This window comes from Crocodylus siamensis, chromosome 1, assembly GCF_052110815.1.
Source record: "Crocodylus siamensis isolate JL-2025a chromosome 1, ASM5211081v1, whole genome shotgun sequence".
Lineage (NCBI taxonomy): Eukaryota > Metazoa > Chordata > Crocodylia > Crocodylidae > Crocodylus > Crocodylus siamensis.
In genome coordinates, this window is record NC_143395.1 from 273,091,034 (window position 1) to 273,108,906 (window position 17,873).

General features: G+C 46.3%; 1 protein-coding gene across 3 annotated transcripts in view; it reads left to right on the forward strand.

Annotated features, from left to right (window-relative positions):
- The window catches only part of SH3KBP1 (SH3 domain containing kinase binding protein 1), a 361,555-nt gene that overhangs the window by 37,818 nt on the left and 305,864 nt on the right, over nucleotides 1-17,873 (forward strand). The window lies entirely within an intron of this gene.

Genomic DNA, 17,873 nt, shown 5'->3' on the forward strand with positions numbered 1-17,873 from the left:
CTCTTCTCCAGTTGCTATTTACAGCCCTGTGGTCTAAAAGCAAAAATATCTCACCACAAATCTATTCTCCAAAACAGAGTTTCCTCTCTACCTCATAGGTGTGTGATATTTTCTCTGCCATGTGGTATTTATTTCTGTCCAGAGCCCAATGTGGGGGTGGCTTAAACTTTGCAAGCACAGATAGGTTTGGGATAGATTTGTTATTCACAGATAGGGAAGCCACAAATGAGTTCAGTAGCCATATCCAAACAAGTGGTTGTAAAATCTTTATGCCTCGCCATGGCTTAATTTTCATGTATATGTTTTTAATATTTTTGGACTCTGTTTTCTTTTCCTGTAAGAGCTTGGAACCTTTAAGTAGGCACTTGTACAGAGTGTGCTTGGTTTACTGGTCCTTTGTAGATGTTGATGCAGATTTAGGATAGTATTTACAGTGAATCCAGTGAAGTAGTAGTCAAAGTGTGATACAAAAGGCTGCTTAGGTGGGGTCTACATCGAGTGACGTACTATCTGTCTGACGCGGGGGCCCGTCCCTCAACTCGCCTGCCACGACTTGGTGTTATTGAATGAAAGGGAGGTGTTCAGCGGAGATCCTCTTCCTGGTGGACTCCAGGGACGGTAGTACTCACTGTCTGGGTGCGATATTCCTTGGGGCTCTGCCTCCCCTACACCCCGTATTCTTGCAAACTGGATGGGTGCCACCTGCATGGTTTGATTGTGTTCAGTTGACCCCCTTCACCGGGGGGAATCAGTGTCAGTGTGGGTCCTAGTGGGATTGTCCTGGCTGACCCCAACAGCTAGTGTCTCCGCCTTGGACACTGACGGGCTAGGCTTAGGTAAACTGGCATCCTCTTTGACTCCTCTGGACAGATGCCTCTAATTTGTTCTTTTACTTAAAAAAAAAAAAACCTACTGGAGAGAAGAGGGGTGTGGGATTCCCTCCTCCCTCCCAGCTTTCTACAGGGGCTCAACTTCCTCTTGCTCAGGATGCTGGCTCCAAACCAGCTGCACTATTTCTGCTTGCCGGAGCAAGAGCCTCAGCGTGTCTGGCATGCTCCACGCTGACGTGCTACCTCACTCCCCTCCTCTCGGGTCCCAGTGAGGCTTTTAAATCTTCCTGTGGTGGCCAGAACAGCCGCCGTGATTGGTTCAGCTTTTCCCCATCCAGGGAACAGCTGATTAAACAGCCAGTGTAATGCCAGCTTGCGCGGCTGCAGCTGCGGCTCCTGCTCCGGCTCCGACTCCGACTCCATCTGCGTTCCTAGAGATGTTTCCTCAGCAGGGGGGCTGTTTGTGCATCTTGGGGCCCACAGAGACTGCCCCCTCCCCTTCGGGAGCCTGTGGGGGCACCTCACCGCCACACAAAGGTATACGTTTTTTGTTTTCTAGCTGTGCACATGAGCACTGTATTAGACATTAAGTTCATAAATCAGTGATTACTGGTGCAGTATTTATCTTTTCTTATCAGCCTTTCTTGTCACAATGTAAATTTGAGGTATTGGGAACACCTACATTTGGACGTTAAATTTGGGAGGGGAAATAACGTGCATTGCTTTACTTATATATAGCTAGGCTTTTTGAAGCTGCTTAAATTTTCCTGAAAAGTTTTTAACTCTATTAAACCTAAAACAAGTTTCATGGGACAAAGGAAAGACTCTTCTCTAGGCTTTCTCCTTGCTTATTTCCAAAGACCTGTTATATGCAATGGCAATATCAGGTTTAGCTTTCCAATTAAAGGTTGCCAAACTATTTCATAATGTTTAACTGCAGTTATACTGCAGTTGATTACTGTAGTATAGGACTTGCTGCTGGCTCTTCCTATGCTGCATTGGTGAAGTACATCATATAGTTTGTAAATTTTCAAAAAACTACAAGTATTTAGTCAAATGATTTATAATTTGAACACTTTTTCCTCAGTAAAAAAAACTAAGGCCAGGAAAACATTACAATTCTACATTTATATAATATTTCAGTTATTGCTTGAATTGGCATCTAAAACTTCTCAAAAGAACTAAAAACTGCATTTCATGCTTTTATGTCAGAGCTAGCCTGAAGACTGAGCCAGACCTCTCATAAGGACGGAAGGGGCCTTGTAGATCTTCAAGTCCGGCCCCCTGCCTGGGCAGGAGAAAAAACTGGGCTCAAATGATCTCAGCTAGGTAGGCATCAAGCCTCCTCTTAAAGACCCCCAGGGTATGAGCCAGCACCACCTCCCTTGGAAGTTGGTTCCAGATCCTAGCCATCCTAACTGTGAAGTAGTTCTTATGGATATCTAATCTAAACCCACTCTCCAACAACTTGTGGCTGTTATTCCTTGTTATGCCAGGGGGCGCTAGGGGAAACAAGGTCTCTCCCAAACCTTCTGGTCACCCCTAGTGAGTTTATAGATAGTCACCAGGTCCCCCCTCAGCCTTCTCTTGTGAAGGCTGAACAGGTTCAGGTCCCGCAGTCTCTCATTGCAGGGTCTGTCCTATAGTCCCCGGATTATGTGGGTGGCCCTCCTCTGGACCCTCTCAATGTTGTCCACATCCCTCCTGAAATGGGGCACACAGAGCTGGACACAGTATTCCAGCTGTGGCCTGACCAGTGTTGCATAGAGGGGGAGGATCACCTCCTTGCCCCTGTTAGAGATGCATCTGTGGATGCACGACAAGGTCCGGTTAGCCCTGCCAACCATGACCTCGCATTGTCGGCCCATGTTCATCTTGGAGTCAGTAATGACTCCAAGATTCCTTTTCTGCCTCCGTGCTCTCAAGAAGTGCTTATAAGTGTGCTGCTGGCTACTACTGCCCAAGTGCAGCACCTTGCACTTGTCAGTATTGAAGCGCATCCTGTTTTTGCTAGCCCACCCCTGTAACCTATCCAGGTCTTGCTGCAGTCTTTCCCTCCCTACTAGCATGCTCACCTCACCCCAAACTTTGGTAGCATCAGCAAATTTAAACAGGTTGCATTTCACCCCGTTGTCCAAATCGTAGATAAAGAAATTGAACAGCGCGGGCCCAAGGACCGAGCCCTGGGGGACTCCGCTGCCCACTTCTTCCCAGGTCGAATATGACCCGTCCACCACCACTCTCTGAGTACGACCCTTCAGCCAATCTGCAATCCATCTGACTGTGTAGGCATCAATGCCACAGTTGCTTAGTTTTTCAATGAGAATGGGGTGAGAGACCATGTCAAAGGCCTTGCTGAAGTCCAGAAAGACTACATCCACGGCAGCACCTGCATCCAAGCCTTTTGTGACCTGACCATAAAAGGCAATCTGGTTAGTAAGACTGATGGGCCTATAATTGCCCGGATCCTTCCTCCTCCCTTTTTTAAAGATGGGGACCGCATTGGATATCTTCCAATCATCTGGCACCTGGCCTGAGCACTACGAGCGCTCGCAAAGCCATGCCAAGGGCCCTGGAATTAACCCCTGCTAGCTCCCTCAACATCCTGGGGAGGAGAGCATCTGGACCCGCTGATTTGAACACGTCCAGCCCCTCCAGAAGCTCTCTAACCCAGTCCTCCCCAACCTGAGGTCTGGAGGCATTCCCCTCGAGTCCGTCTTGCATCACGGTGGGGAAGTCCCGGTGCCTGCCCAAGAAAATGGCCCCCCTACAGGCCCAAGCAAAGGATGTATACTCCTCTTTGGAGATAGCACCCCCCTTCCACCGGTTGTATGCCGCCTTTTTGGCAATCAGGCGTTCCCATACACCCTTGGTGAGCCAGGGGGGCTTTTGGGCACTCCTGCACCCCTTGCTTCTTGTTGGGATGGTCACCCCTTGGGCCCGGAGTATCGTCTCCTGAAGTAACGACCACTCGTCTTGGGCACTGAGCTCCCCTGCTCTCGAGAACCCCAATGCCTCTCACACTAATCTCAACTTGTTGAAGTTGGCCCTCTTGAAGTCCAGGGCTACTGCCTTGCTGCAGGCCCTTTGACACCCTGCGCTGGATGGTGAATTCCAACAATGATTGCTATCACCCAGGTGGTCAAGGACCTGGAGGCCACTCACCAGGTCGTCACCTGTGGCCAGGACCAGGTCCAACAGGGCATTTTCTCTGGTGGGACTGTGCACCTCCTGAATTAAGTGGAGGTCCTGTATCTCAGCCAGGAACCTTCTGGAAAAGTCCGACCTGGCTGACTGTTTCTCCCAGCAGATGTCCGGTTAATTTAAATCTCCCATGGCAACTAAATGCCTTGCCTTAAGTGCCTCTGCAAGCTGGCCCAAAAATTCCTGGTCTAGCTCCTCCCCTTGGTTGGGGGGTCTGTAGTAGACCCCCACCGTTAGATCCCTCTCCCCACGGCCCCCTTGTATCTTGACCCAGAGCACTTCTGCTTGCCCCTCTGACCCCATTTTGCTGGCAGAGGATGTGTATTGCTCCTTGACATAGAGTGCCACACCCCCACCTTTCCTTCCTTCTCAATCCCGCCTATAAAGCCTGTAGCCCCTAATGCTAACTGCCCAGTCGTGGGATGAATTCTACCACCTTTCTGTAAGCCCTATTATATCTGGGTCTGAGCTGGCTATTCTGAGGGCAAGTTCCTCCTGTTTATTCCCCATCCTACGAGCATTGGTATATAGGCATTTAAGGCCCTGCCTAGCTGTGTGTGCCACCCCCCAATTTGGGAGACTGTTTGGACACCTGTTTCTTACCTGGGCACTCCTTGCATTTGTCACCTGTCTTGCTCGGGCGGTGTCTCATCTTCCTGTGACCCCCTCCCCCTCCCCCGGCACCGCTTAGTTTAAAGCTTGCCGTCTGAGATCAGCCAACCTGGAAGAGAAGATATGCTTGCCTTTAGGAGAGAGGTGAAGCCCATCCCACCCCAGCAGGTCCCCCACCCGAAAGCATGGGTCATTATCAAGGAACCCAAGGCCTGCTTGGCGACACCAACTGCGTAAGCGCCGGTTGACCTTGCCAACGCAGGCCTTGTGTCGCCGTCCCCGCCTACTCACCAGACGAAGAGAGGAGAATACCACCTGTGCCCCCGTCTCCTTAAGCTTGTGAAATCCTTCATAATGCGGTCAGAGTTGCCCCTGGCTGCGTCATTCATCCCCACATGGATGACAACCATGGGGTATTGGTCTGCAGGTCGGATGTAGGCCAGGATCCTCTCCATGATGTCTCTAACCTGAGCCCCAGGCATGAAGCAGACCTCCCGCATCATGGGGTCAGGCTGACAGATAGGACCTTCCAGTCCTCGTAGGGTGGAGTCTCCGATGATGAGGAGCCAGCGTTTCTTCCTGCTGGTGTTCGCTCTTTTCCCATTCTTTACCATGTGGGGAGTGGCATCGTCCCCGCTGGAGACAATTTCACTGTCTTTCTCCATCACAGCTACCAGGGCATCGAACCTGTTCCCTAGGGGAACCTGGGGGGCTTCCACCACTCTAGGCCTAGCAGCCCTGGATTTGGACACCTTCTGCCACTCCTGTGTTGGATGCGTCTCCTGTGGGGGCTGTACAGTGGGCGAGCAGGCCTGCAGAGAACATAAATAGCCATCAATTTCATCCTCTGCATCCCTGATCCCCCTCAGCCTGGTCACCTCAGCCTGGAGCTCCCTCACCTGCTCCTCCAGGGCCCTAAGTCATGTACAGGAGGGGCAGGCAAGGGGACCACCAGGCCCCAGACCCCCAGAACCTCACCGAGCCCCCCCCCCGACAGGGGGGCAAGGGGCCACCGATTCAGCCATGAGCTCCGTCTGGGTGGAGGCCTCAGCCCGTGGCAGGCGGCTGTGCCGGGGCGGGGCCCCTGGAAGCTGCCCTCCGCGTCTGCACCATGTCTGCAGAGCTGCGCCTGCTGCTTTTGCTCACTGGAGGTGCCGCTCTGGGCAGCTACCTCACGTCCGCCTTATGCGAACGCTGGTGCACCCTTACAGGGTGTGCCTGTTTGTGCGTGGCTCCCTGTCGGGCGAGCTAAAAGGGCTCTGGAGGGCTTCCCCTCCAGATCTGCCTCAGCTGCACTGTACCCTCTGCTCCACTTACCTTAGGGGGAAATCAGCTGTTGCTGCCCCCACTGCTGTCTCCTCTGCAGCTGCTGCCTTCGCCGCCGAGGTAAGGTGGGTACACGTGTGGCACATGTGCACCCTGCTCCCTCTGCTCCTGCTTCCCAACTGCCGAGGGAATTTCAAACTGCTTCTTTTTAAAGCCTGCAGTTTGAAATTCCCACAGTTGTATCCTCAGGCAATCAGGCCTTCTGGCTAATCCGGAAGTGCTTGCTGGCGGCCCCGCCCCCTACTGACCCTCCCGCTGGGCAGGGATTACCACTCCAAGGGGCTAGTCGGAGCTGCCCCCCCGCTTGAGGGAAAGGCCCCCCTGCTGTCTGCCTGCCCGCGCGCGGCTCGGGAGCGCGACTCCCTGTCAGGTGAGCTAAAAGGGCTCTGGAGGGCTTCCCCTCCGGATCCGCCTCAGCTGCGCTGTACCCTCTGCCCCACTTACCTTAGGGGGAAATCAGCTGTTGCTGCCCTGCCACTGTCGCCTCTGCAGCTGCTGCCTTCGCCGCCGAGGTAAGGTGAGTAAATGTGTGGCACATGTGCACCCTGTTCCCTCCGCTCCTGCTTCCCAACTGCAGGAGCAGGTTTTTTTTTTTCTTGTTTTTTTTTTCTGAGCTGGAACTTTCCTATCCATATTGGATAATGTAGTCTATATGGGGGATTATTTTTCACACCCCTACTAAACATCTATTATGGCCACCCTCACCCTCAGACTGTTTCATTTTGTTGCATCCAGGGAGCAGCACGTATTCTTTTGTGCCAGGGGAGAAAGTAGTGTAGCTGGCAAGCAGAGTTTTAACCCTGGCTAAGCACAAACAGTCAAAAAGCCCAAGGTTGAATCGATTCAGTCTTTGCAGGTTAGTCTAAGCTGTATAGATTGAACTGGCAAGCAAGTGAACAGACTTATACTTTTGATTCTGGAAATGCAGCCACATGCCTGCAGTGTCCCACACCAGATGTCAGGGGACGCTAGAGCATGTCTCCCTGCTTGGCTGGAACAGACAGCTTGGGCCAAGGCTAACCTGCCCACCTTGGGAGGGTGGATTTGTGGGGGAGATCCAAAGCATTCTGGGGGGACCGTAGGTTAACTTGAATGTGGAGAGGATCTGGGATAGAATTTCAATAAACAAATTTAACTTAAATCAGTTAAGTCTGGTACTTCATCCAGGTTTATCTTAAACTGATTTCAGCCATTTTGAAACTGGTTTATGTGCACTGAACTTCCATTTGTTACAGATTTGACCCAGTTTCCGATCACTTATATTGGTTTATGTGTAATTTCTGTCCCTAGCCCCCGAAGATGGTGGAGCTGGACAAAGTACTGAGTTCTCATTGTATGCCAAGGAGAGTTTTCATAGCTTGGTTGTGGGAAGAATCAGCTGTTGGCCATCAGTCTTCTAGACCTTGGAATAATATTGTTAAAAGAAATATGCTCAATTCTAACAAACTGGCTGATAACAAAAATTAGCATTAAAGAAATTAATGCAATCTTGTTTTTGGTTGTCTGATTTAAACAAAGACTTCATGTTTTCTAAATGAATGTATCAAAGGGAATGTTCTCTTTCATAGAGAGGTACGCTAGAATTATGACTATAACTACAACATCTAGAAAAAATGGAGGACAAGCAGTTTTGGTTACAGCATTTTATATGTGTGCTTAGGTTGATGAACATGCAGCATGGATGAGAAAAAGGTGGGGAGAGAGATGGCTGATGATGGAAAATTGGCTTGCTGTTTAATAAGGTTATGATAACATCCTGATATCACCAATGAATTTCACAGAAATAAAAAGTTTGGGTTAAAGTGAAACTGGGGAATTAAAGTAATCAAAACAATCAAAATTATGTCTGGATTCCAGAAGTGCAGTTGGAAGAGGGATAAGGGACTATGACACGGAATGAGGGATGTAATAATTAGGAAGTAAAGGGAGATTAAATATGTTTAACTATAAATGTATGAGAGTGATGAAGCATTGCACAAATAATTTTAAAAGATTATTACTGGAGGAAGCTTGTTGTGGGGAATACTTTTGGCATGCCTTGTAACCAGAATATAGTTTTCATCTTTACAAGGCAAGAGATTAGGGAAGATAAAAATATAGATTACATTAATATTCTAAGGAAGAAATGTAATGTAAAAGGCTGAATGTAAAAAAGAAAGGGGAACGGAAAGTAGGTGATGGTGTGTAGGTTTTCAGCTAAAATAACTTTCATAGTGAAAGTCCCTTGATGAAGAAGTTTGACAAAGGTGCTTCCTGTTCTTGAATCTGCAAAACAGAAGCTCTGACACATATAGGGGACTGCAGACCAAAACACAGGTGCATATTGTTGTGTGTTTTCCAATTTAATATGCAAAGAACAACTGGAAAGGTAATTGGAATTTTTTGTTTTTCCTTATCCAATTTCCTCTATCTATTGTTAGGGTGAGCACTGGTCTGCTGAAAGATAATGCAGGAGAAGTTTGCCTCAATATGTGTGAAAATTCTTTTGTTCCTCTGTCAATGCCTAATTTACCTCTCAGCTGCTACTGTCATCTCCTGTTATAAATAATGAATCACAACCTGAGTTTTAAATTGTGTTTTAAAAAATGCAGCTCTTACCTTTTTTCTGTTTGGCCCTCATTTTTGGTGTTGGCAGGTAGAGAGATTTGGAAACCAAGTAGAGGTGCTAATTTGTACTCTCCAAATACAGGTTAGGAAGAAGCGGAGGTCTGTGGTGGTCTAAAGTAGGCAGGAGATGTAGATAGAATAATTTTTAAATTATATCATATGGTTGTTCTATGAAAAGCTTGGGCTGTATCTTCTAAAGTTAGAACATTTCAAGGTAACACAGGTGATGTGTCCAATGATTTTCTTATTTTGTTGAAGCAATATCTAGGAAACAGGCATGAATTAAAAGTAATAATAGAAAAGCTTCATTTCTACTATACTTGTCTCTCCAGTACAGAACTATACTTGAAATTGCAGCAGCAGCTGAAACAGTTAGATTTTGCTGATAGCAAATGGAGATGTAGTAAGCAGGAAATTGTGGTGCAAAACCATGCTTGCTGAATTTAATTTGAAAAGATTACTGTATGTGGGTTTTGTTGTTGCAGTGCTAGTAAGCTGCATGCTACATATGACAACTTTCATCCTACTAGTTCTCCAGCGCAAGGGACAGAAATTCAAAAAGCCTGAGTCTGAATTGATTCAATCTTGGCAGGTCAGTTTAACCTGGGTAGGATGAACTGTTTTGCAACTGCACGGACATCCCAGACATGCAGGCACATGCCTGCAGTGGCTCAGATTAGAAGCCAGTGGTGCTAGAGCAGCCCTCCCTTCTATAACACAGCACTGAGTGGGGGGGAGGGTGCAGGGCACTGATTAGCCCAGCAGGGAATTGATAACAGTACTTATCACCCCTAACTCAATATTTATCACCCCATTAAGAAAACAGCAGAGGGATATTACCAGCTACCTGTTGATTTTCCTGGTTGATTCAGCAAGGATCCTAGCCAGCATGTGGTCTGCTAGCTAATAAACAGCTACCTTCTCAGCAAGGCAGAAGAGAGGAGGGAATTCCTGCTTCTCAGGGAGAGGGAGTGGGGGAGCAGCCTGCAGTCTCTGCTGGAGCTGCAGCCAGGGAGCAGAGGGGAGAGGCCAGCCCTGGTGTGGAACAGAGAGCCCCGCCCAGCCCACACAGCATGCTGGGATGCTGGGAGAGACTGTTTCAACTTAAACCAGAAAGGGGTCTGGGGCAGACATCGCATAAACTGGTTTGTGCCAAATTAGTTAAATCTGATACTACATTCAACCAGGTTTATCTCAAACCAGTTTCAGCCATTTTCAAACTGGTTTATGTACATTGAACATCTGTTCTGTTACAGGTTTAAACCAGTTTCTGACCGCTTAAACTGGTTTATGTATAATGTCTGTCCCTAGCCCAGGTGAATTGCAAATGCGGTTAGCGGCTTTAAGGACCTTGTATTTGCAACCCAGCTGCAAGCATGACTACCATTGCTTAAAGTGGCCGTACAAAGCAAGGTTTTACAGTCAGCAAAGCAGAGGGCTGGAGGCTTTGCATAACCATAACTGAACTGTTGTTTGACCTCAGAACAGCTTCCAAACACTATTGACTCTCCCATGTAAGAACAGCAAGTAAGGCTTGAAGTACAACAAGTAGGTCATTGAAATCCTAAGTGTGTTGTTTTTGCTGAATCGCAGATATACTCTGGAACTTAAAGAGAATATCTTATTTCTCTCCCTCATATCTTAAAATATCCTCACTGTTTTTACCTACTTCTTCAGGTTGCTGCTTGAAGGCAGTTAAATTCTCTACCATTTGTCCATTACCTCTGTGTTACTGTGTTTTTAGTTTTTACTCCTATAGTAATTATATACAAACCTTGTAGAATTAATTGCTGCCCACAAAGTTCTGAATAGCAGTAGTGATACAGCCCACGGCCTTGCTAATTTTGCTCAGTAGCTATTCTGAAAGCACTAAATCTGTCTGCAACTGAAATATTTTTCACTTATTTGACCCTTGTGCTCTTTGAAGATTTTTTTTTATGTTCTTGGTGGAATGTTTCCATTAAATATTGTTGCATTCTGATAAATTTTCTAGTAGGAAAACTCATTAAATATTCATTCTTGAGAGGCATTAGGCCTCAGTGTCTTTCAGCAGCAACTTAAGCAATGGGAATAAAAGTCTAGCTCTTTAACCTAGTAGTCCTCTACCAGGATCAGGGTGCTATGCAGTATTAGCACTGTTAGATAAGCAAAAACTGACACATGATTTGCAAAATCAATCCAACAAGATTAATTTAGAGGTTTCAAGTAGGAATCCAGAGTACTAAAAATATTCTGACCTGTTGTGGCCTTTCTGAGAAAATTTGCTGTTTTTTCTGTAGTGAAAAAAAGAGTGATAGCTAAAGCTGGCATTTTCTGAGAAGCTCTGTTTTAACCTTGGGGTCGTCACACCAGGAACAGATCATTGAGTTTGGTACCATTGGGACAGAATGAAAGGAGGTTAAAATGTGAAAAAAATCTTTCCTCGTTGACATTTAATGTGAAAATATGTCTCATTTTGGATCTTTTGTTACCTTTTCCCTTAATAACAATGAGGGCACAATGGAAGAAAAGCACTGGGTGCTTGATTGTGTTATTTGTTGTTATAGTGATTTGTGGGTGGAGAAGAACAAACCAGGCAAGGCTTAAAAGGTACGTGCACAGAAAGCTAAATAGTCTTGAGCCAGTCAGTGGTCTCTGAGTCAGCAATGTTCAGCCTAAGAACCTCCAGGAATCACAAAAAAACCAACCATCCATGGTATATGTGCAGCATCATCCACATCGCTATAGGTGTGACATGGACTGTCCCAGATGCCCTCGGCCATCATTGCACAACACACCTCACCACACCTGACCCTATGTACTGGCTTCAGGGGCATTAAAGGAGCCAAAAGTTCAGTAGCTGTTCATCCAGCATGGTAGTCCTGTGGGACTTTCTGGTAGTGGCAGAGGTTACCTCATTCTCCTTGCTACATGTGCAGTATTGTCTGGATAGGATATTTCTATGCAAGTAATCAATGGTGCAATGAGTAAAAAGGGGCCTTTTAAATAAGGCTGTAGTTTATTTGCTCAGATATACTATAAGCAGTAACCCTTTCCTCCGCCCAATTATGAACAATACTATTAAATGCACAGGCTTCTAATGCTCCCTATCAGCGGTTACATAGTATCTGTTATATTTTTGTACATTAAAAGTGGTAACACAATACTAATATGGCATACCAATATAATTAAATACATTGTTGACTGAGGCGATAGTTCAATGTACATAATAGAAATAACCTTATTAATCAGTCTTTTTCAGTTTATCCCCCTCTGCACTGTCTCCTTTGCTGAGTGGAGCATTTCAATGTTAAAATATATTGGATTGTATAAAGAAATAAAACTACAACTGTTATTTAAATTGCAAATACTAAGGACTCCAAATTTGCATTTTTATATAGTCGGAGAGAAATTTTAAAATGTTTAGCTTCTGTGTTTTCCTGCCTGAGGCTCCTAGCCAGGAGGAGGACAGGAGGAAATAACAGGAGAATTCACTGGTTAGAGGTTGTATTTTCCAGATAGTGGAATTATGCTTCTCTGGAGGGGGCTTTCCCTGCATCACAGATTATTTTGGGCAGTCCCTTTTATCTGAATTGTGGTAATGTAATGTAACTGAATAGAATATGTGAGATCAGTGTATTTGGCTGACAAACTCTGGCGATCATCCAGTCCAACACTTGGGATTGGCAGGACTAGAAATTCAGGAAATTCCCCCCACTCCTCTCCCAGTGCAGTTCTGACAGGTTGCAAGGCAAAGTCGTTTCCATCAAGGTGCCAGGATATTCCAATTCTCTCCCTCTTGGTAAATGTTTGAGTTCATTTCTGGTTTTTCTCCAAGCTTTAAATGTTGTTATTTCCTCTTCAGCTTGTTTGTGTGGGTGGAAAGGTTGGATATTTCTGTATTTTGGATTGGGCTATTTTCATGCTGGTTCCAGCAAGTGTTTTCACTATTAAGACATGTTGCTGTGAAAATCCTTGGCTTCTGCTAATTTTTAAAAGATAATTAGAAGTGTTAAGATGCAAACGTCTCTGTTTTACAAAGGCCATAGTGCAGTCCTCTCTCATTTCTTGTCCTGTATAAGTAGTTATAATTTTTGAGACCCAATAACAGTATGTGTAGTGGAAGTCATAAACTCATGGTAGCAAAGAATAGAAAAAAAACTAGTTTGACATTTTACCCATCTCCTGCCTATGTAGGAGAGTTCCCTGTTGTCTCACTAAAGGCAAGCTGGATTTTTGTAAACAGTAAACTGCACTACAGAATAATTTGATATAGCTGGAGCCATGAAACCTGTCCAAGTAGTTTTACTTCAAAGGGGAGTGCGTTTTGCAGCTTTCATCCTCAGCATAATGAAAGCCAGATTCAGATGTTCAAAAAGCCTGAGGAGGAATCAGTACACAGGTTTCTGTAAGTAGCCTAGTTTAGATTGGTAGCAAAGAAAACACGTTTTCCCTGGTGGGGGGAGGGCGGCACTCAAACTGCACTGGCTGAGGCCAGCAGGTTGGGGGTGCTCCTGCACACCTCCCAGTGACCTTGTGTCTGGGTTGTTGGAGACTGCCAAATGCCCAGGTCACCCCAATTGGCTGCTGGGTACAGGCAAATATGCTCCCAATCACCCCTCTCCCCCCATATCTCCCCATCCTAGTACTCTGGGACCCTGTAGCTATATACCAAAAAATCCTTGCAGCACCCCAGGTACCCATGGCCAGTATACCTGTGGGCAGTGGCTGAGCCGCAGAGGTCACAGGATTGCCTCTGTGCAGACACAGTCCTGCTGTTCTGCCCTCAGCCACCCTGACCCTCCAGAACCTCCAGGCTGGGGTCTGGGTGGCAGGGTGCCTGGCTCTGCCACTGAGATGTGGTGTGCGGGAGTCAGGGTCAGGTTTCATGAGGCTGTGCCCAAGCATGGGGGCATCGGGTTCTCTGGCTGGGTGTGTGGCCAGGGTTAGGCTCTGTGGGGCTGTGCCTTAGCACGAGGTTTCTTCTTTGGTGTCAGGTGTGCATGCTTTGTGACAGGTTGCAGAGCCATGGCCCAGGGACATGGGTGCCCAAGTCCCAGGGCTTATGCAGGGGACATGAAGCCTCTACCCCTCCCCCCCAGCTGCCTTCCTGCAGCTGACAGCTGGCCAAGGCAGGAGGTGGGGCTAGGAAGAGGGTCTGTGCTGGCTCAGCTCTGGGAGAGCTCAGGGATGGGGCCTGCTGGGTGTCCTCGACCAGGGCAGCCATGTGCTGGCCAAGTGCTAGTGCACCTTCCTGAAAGGGAGAACCACAGAAGAGCCTGGGATTTCATGAATTTCATAGACATTAGGGCTGGAAGGGACCTTGGAAGATCTTCGAGTCCAGTCCCCTGCCCTAGGGGCAGGAAGTCAGCAGGATCCCAGCAAGATAAACATCCCAATGTCTCTTGAAGGTGTTCAAAGTAGATGCTTGAACCACCTCCGATGGCAGGCTATTCCAGACCCTGGGGGCTCGGACAGTAAAGAACTTCTTCCTTATGTCCAGCCTGAAACGGTCTCACAGTAGTTTATAACCATTCAACCTCATCATCCCTTGGGGCGCTCTGGTGAACAATTGTTCCCCCAGATCCTGGTGAACATGCCTTATAAACTTACAGGCAGCCACCAGATCACCCCTGAGCCTGCGCTTTTACAGGCTGAAGAGTCCCATTGGTCTCAGCCTCTCATCATAAGGTCTGTTTTCCTGACCTCTTATCATGCACGTGGCTCTTCTCTGCACTCTCTCAAGCTTCTCCACATCCTTTTTGAATTGTGGAGCCCAAAACTGGATGCAGTACTCTACCTGCGGCCTCACCAAGGCCAAGTACAACGGGAGAATGATGTCCTGGGATTTGCTTGAGAAGCATCTATGGATGGAAACCAGCATTTTGCTGGCTTTACTAGCTGCAGCATCACATTGCAGGCTCATGTTCATCTTGTGGTCAATGATGACCCCCATGTCCCTTTCGTCTGTAGTGCTAACCAGCGTAGCACTGCCAAGCCTATAAGCATGCTGTGGGTTTTTCTTCCCAAGGTGGAAAACCTTGCATTTTTCAGTGTTAAACACCATCAGGTTCTTGTCTGCCCATTTCTTGAGCCTGTCAAGATCAGCCTGGATTGCCCTCTATGAAATCTGTTTGCACTGTTATTACTGGTATTCCCTGTGCTATTCCCTGGTTGAATCCAGTTCTAACAAGGTTAAACCAATTCAAAAGAGATCAGAATGGACAAAACCAGCTCAACCAGCCAAAATCAGATGAAACTAGTTCAAACTGGGCAAAACCACTTGGAATGAATTCAGGCCTGTTAGAATCGCTCGGAACCAGGTGAAACCAGATCAGAAGAGTTCAAACCGGACAAAGCCAGGCGAAACCAGTTCAAGACCAGTTGGAACCTCTCAGAACCAGTTCAAGTTGGACAAAACCAGTTCAAAAGAGTTCAAACCAGGCAAAACTGGGTGAAACACATTGACACCAGTCAAAACCAGTAGAAACAGATTCAAACCAGGCTGACCTGGTCAAAATCATTTCAAGCTACTCAAAACGTCACCAAAACCAGTTCACATCATGCAAAACCAGTTCAAACAGGGCGAAACTGGTCAAAACCAGTTCAGTGAGGAAATGAGGAATATTTGTTGTTACTGAGACAGTAAAACAAGCACCTACAAAGACAGGAATGTAAGATTTGCCGGTCAGAACCAACCAATGGTTCATCTAGTCCAATATCCTTCTTATTGCATTGGCTTTATTCTAAATGTATCTAAGGGAGATAAAACCCCAAATAATGCATCTGTCTCATTGTACAACGTTGTACCAAAGAGAGAGATTGCCAACTCCATTAGGTTATTTCTGTGCCCAGAAGTAAACAGGCTGATTTTGTAGGAATGTCACATGTAGTGGAAACTAAGCAGCAATGTGCACTTTTATCCATTGTGCCTTTCACAGAAAAAAACAGCAAAAAAAGTAAAATGCAAAGGAATAAGATCATTAAAGTGTTTCAAGTTGTGCAGAAGACCTTTTGCATGCATGCTAAAAGCAATTTAATTATTGGTAAGATTTTAGACAGCAAGTGTTTTAAGATGGTGTGAGACTGTAGGTGAGCCTTAAGTAAATATTGATGCATCAGTCTGTATGTAGGAACACTTTGATATGCATATATTTTTGTTTAAACTGTTTAATAGCCTACAGTGTCATGGGGAGCTATCCATGTAGCCCTTTGTAATAGAAGTAGGTGTGAGGAAGGTGGGGGAACCCCTGAAGATAGGCATGTAAGATGTATAAAGTGAGGTAAATGTTCTAAGAATTAGCTGGAGCCACTCTGAAGTTTGATTATACTAGAAGAAAAAGAAAATCAGCTCATGACATATTACTAATCGGGTTTCTCCCCTGTTACTTGGCTTTATACTAATTCACAAAAAAAATATATTGTATATGATTTTTGTTTCAAATATAGTAAATGGATCATGTGACAATATTTACTTTCATAACAATTAACTCACTAATTCAGGAGTCTCAAAAATACAGCTTGCAGAGCTCTATCTCCTGGCCTGCAGCACTGTTTGCCACATGCAGCATGTGCCACACAAAGCCTGTCTGACGCAAGCTGCATCTAGTATGGGGGCTGATCTGGGATGCATGCTGTATGCGACCTCTGCACTGGACTGGCCCTGTGGCTGGTTTGGAACAGCCCTGTAAATCAGCCCTGCTTGCCAGATCCAGCATGCAGGGCTAGTTTGGTGTGGGTGTGACATGCAGCGTGTGCCCAAGACTGGCCCCATATGCCACAAACTGCTGCGGTGGGCAGTGCTGGAGCCAGAACATGCTGTATGTCATGCCCACACGGCAGTAGATCTGCATGCTGCATCTGGCATGGATGGCACATCTGTGGGCCCATTTTGGAACAGCCCTAGATCTAGTATGCAGGCCTGGTACAGCACAGGCACCACATGCAGCGTGCAGGGCCAGGGCCAGCATATGCTGCATGGGGCTGGCAGCACTGCAGGCCAAATAACACTGCTCCAAGGGCTGTATCTCTAACACTGCTACCTTCCAATATCTTACCTACGATGTGTTAATGGGTAGGTTAAGCTGTACTACCAGATTTGTGATTTCTTTTTATGCTTGTAAGTAAGCATCTGTTTTTAATTTCTTTGCTTCTCTGTTGTCCATTGCTATATTGTACAGAGGAGCAAAGGAATATTATTAAAGTTGGAGACATTTAATTTTGGGTTGGTCATCTCTCATTCTCATTCTCATGTCTTTTACATCCTAGTTTCTTGTGAAATACAATTGCAAATCATAATGCTTTCTCACATAAGTGTGCTCCACACAAAAGTGTCACAGTCTGCCTTGATTAATGAGAGTTTGGTTTCAGGCCTTTGAAAAATGTGACCAATAGACTCCAACCAAATACAGTTGAGCACTCTAAACCTATTCATGTGAAGAATGTTTGTAAAATGAGTTTGCAAGCTGTTCTCTAGAGCTGACTGCGGTATGGTTGGAGGACAAGTTTCAATGTATGTTTCTGATTTGCTACAATGCAGCAAGCCTGGCAGGTGTGCCTCTGTTTCAAGAAAGTGAAGTGGTAGCTCAACATTTCCAAAACCCAAATGCTCGGCTTTAAGCAGTGAGGGCAGTGTTTTCGCATGCCTCCCCCCCACCTTTTTTTTTGCAGTGGGAATTATTTTCTATCCCCAGTCTTCCTTGGATTTTACTCCATGCTCAGCTGCATAGAAAGCCCTAAATGGAACTGAACCAATGGCGCACACAATTGTAATAACAGGCCTGAATGGGGAGGTTGGACCAGAACATTAAGCCAGCTCCTAGACGCTCTTTTTAGGGACTGCCAATTGTTGTGACTGGGTTTTTCCTATTAAATAAGGTCCATGGAGCTGAATTGAGGCAATGTCACATTGAGAACAAAGGGTAATGATTTGCTGCTACCACTGATTTGAACTAAGGATATACTGATAGAGGCAAATAGTCACCATTTGTTCAAGGCTAGCCCTAAGCATGTGTCAGATGTGAAATGCATGACTCCATTCTTTTCTCAGTGGCTTTGTTGTGATACAACACAGATCATGAAAGATTAGCTTGGGTGTGTACAACTGTCCATGACTGTACAGCAACAGGAGGCTTATTCAGAACATCCTTCCCTTTCTGAAACTTGGTTAACGGCTGCCATGATTTCTCCAGTTGCTGGGTGCAAGTTTCCATGAGTCTACCTCCCCCACAGAATGGCTCCACAGCTATTCTTGCCTCATTTTTCCCTATAAGGAAACTCATATACCTACACATAATCAAACCCCGTTTCCTGCCT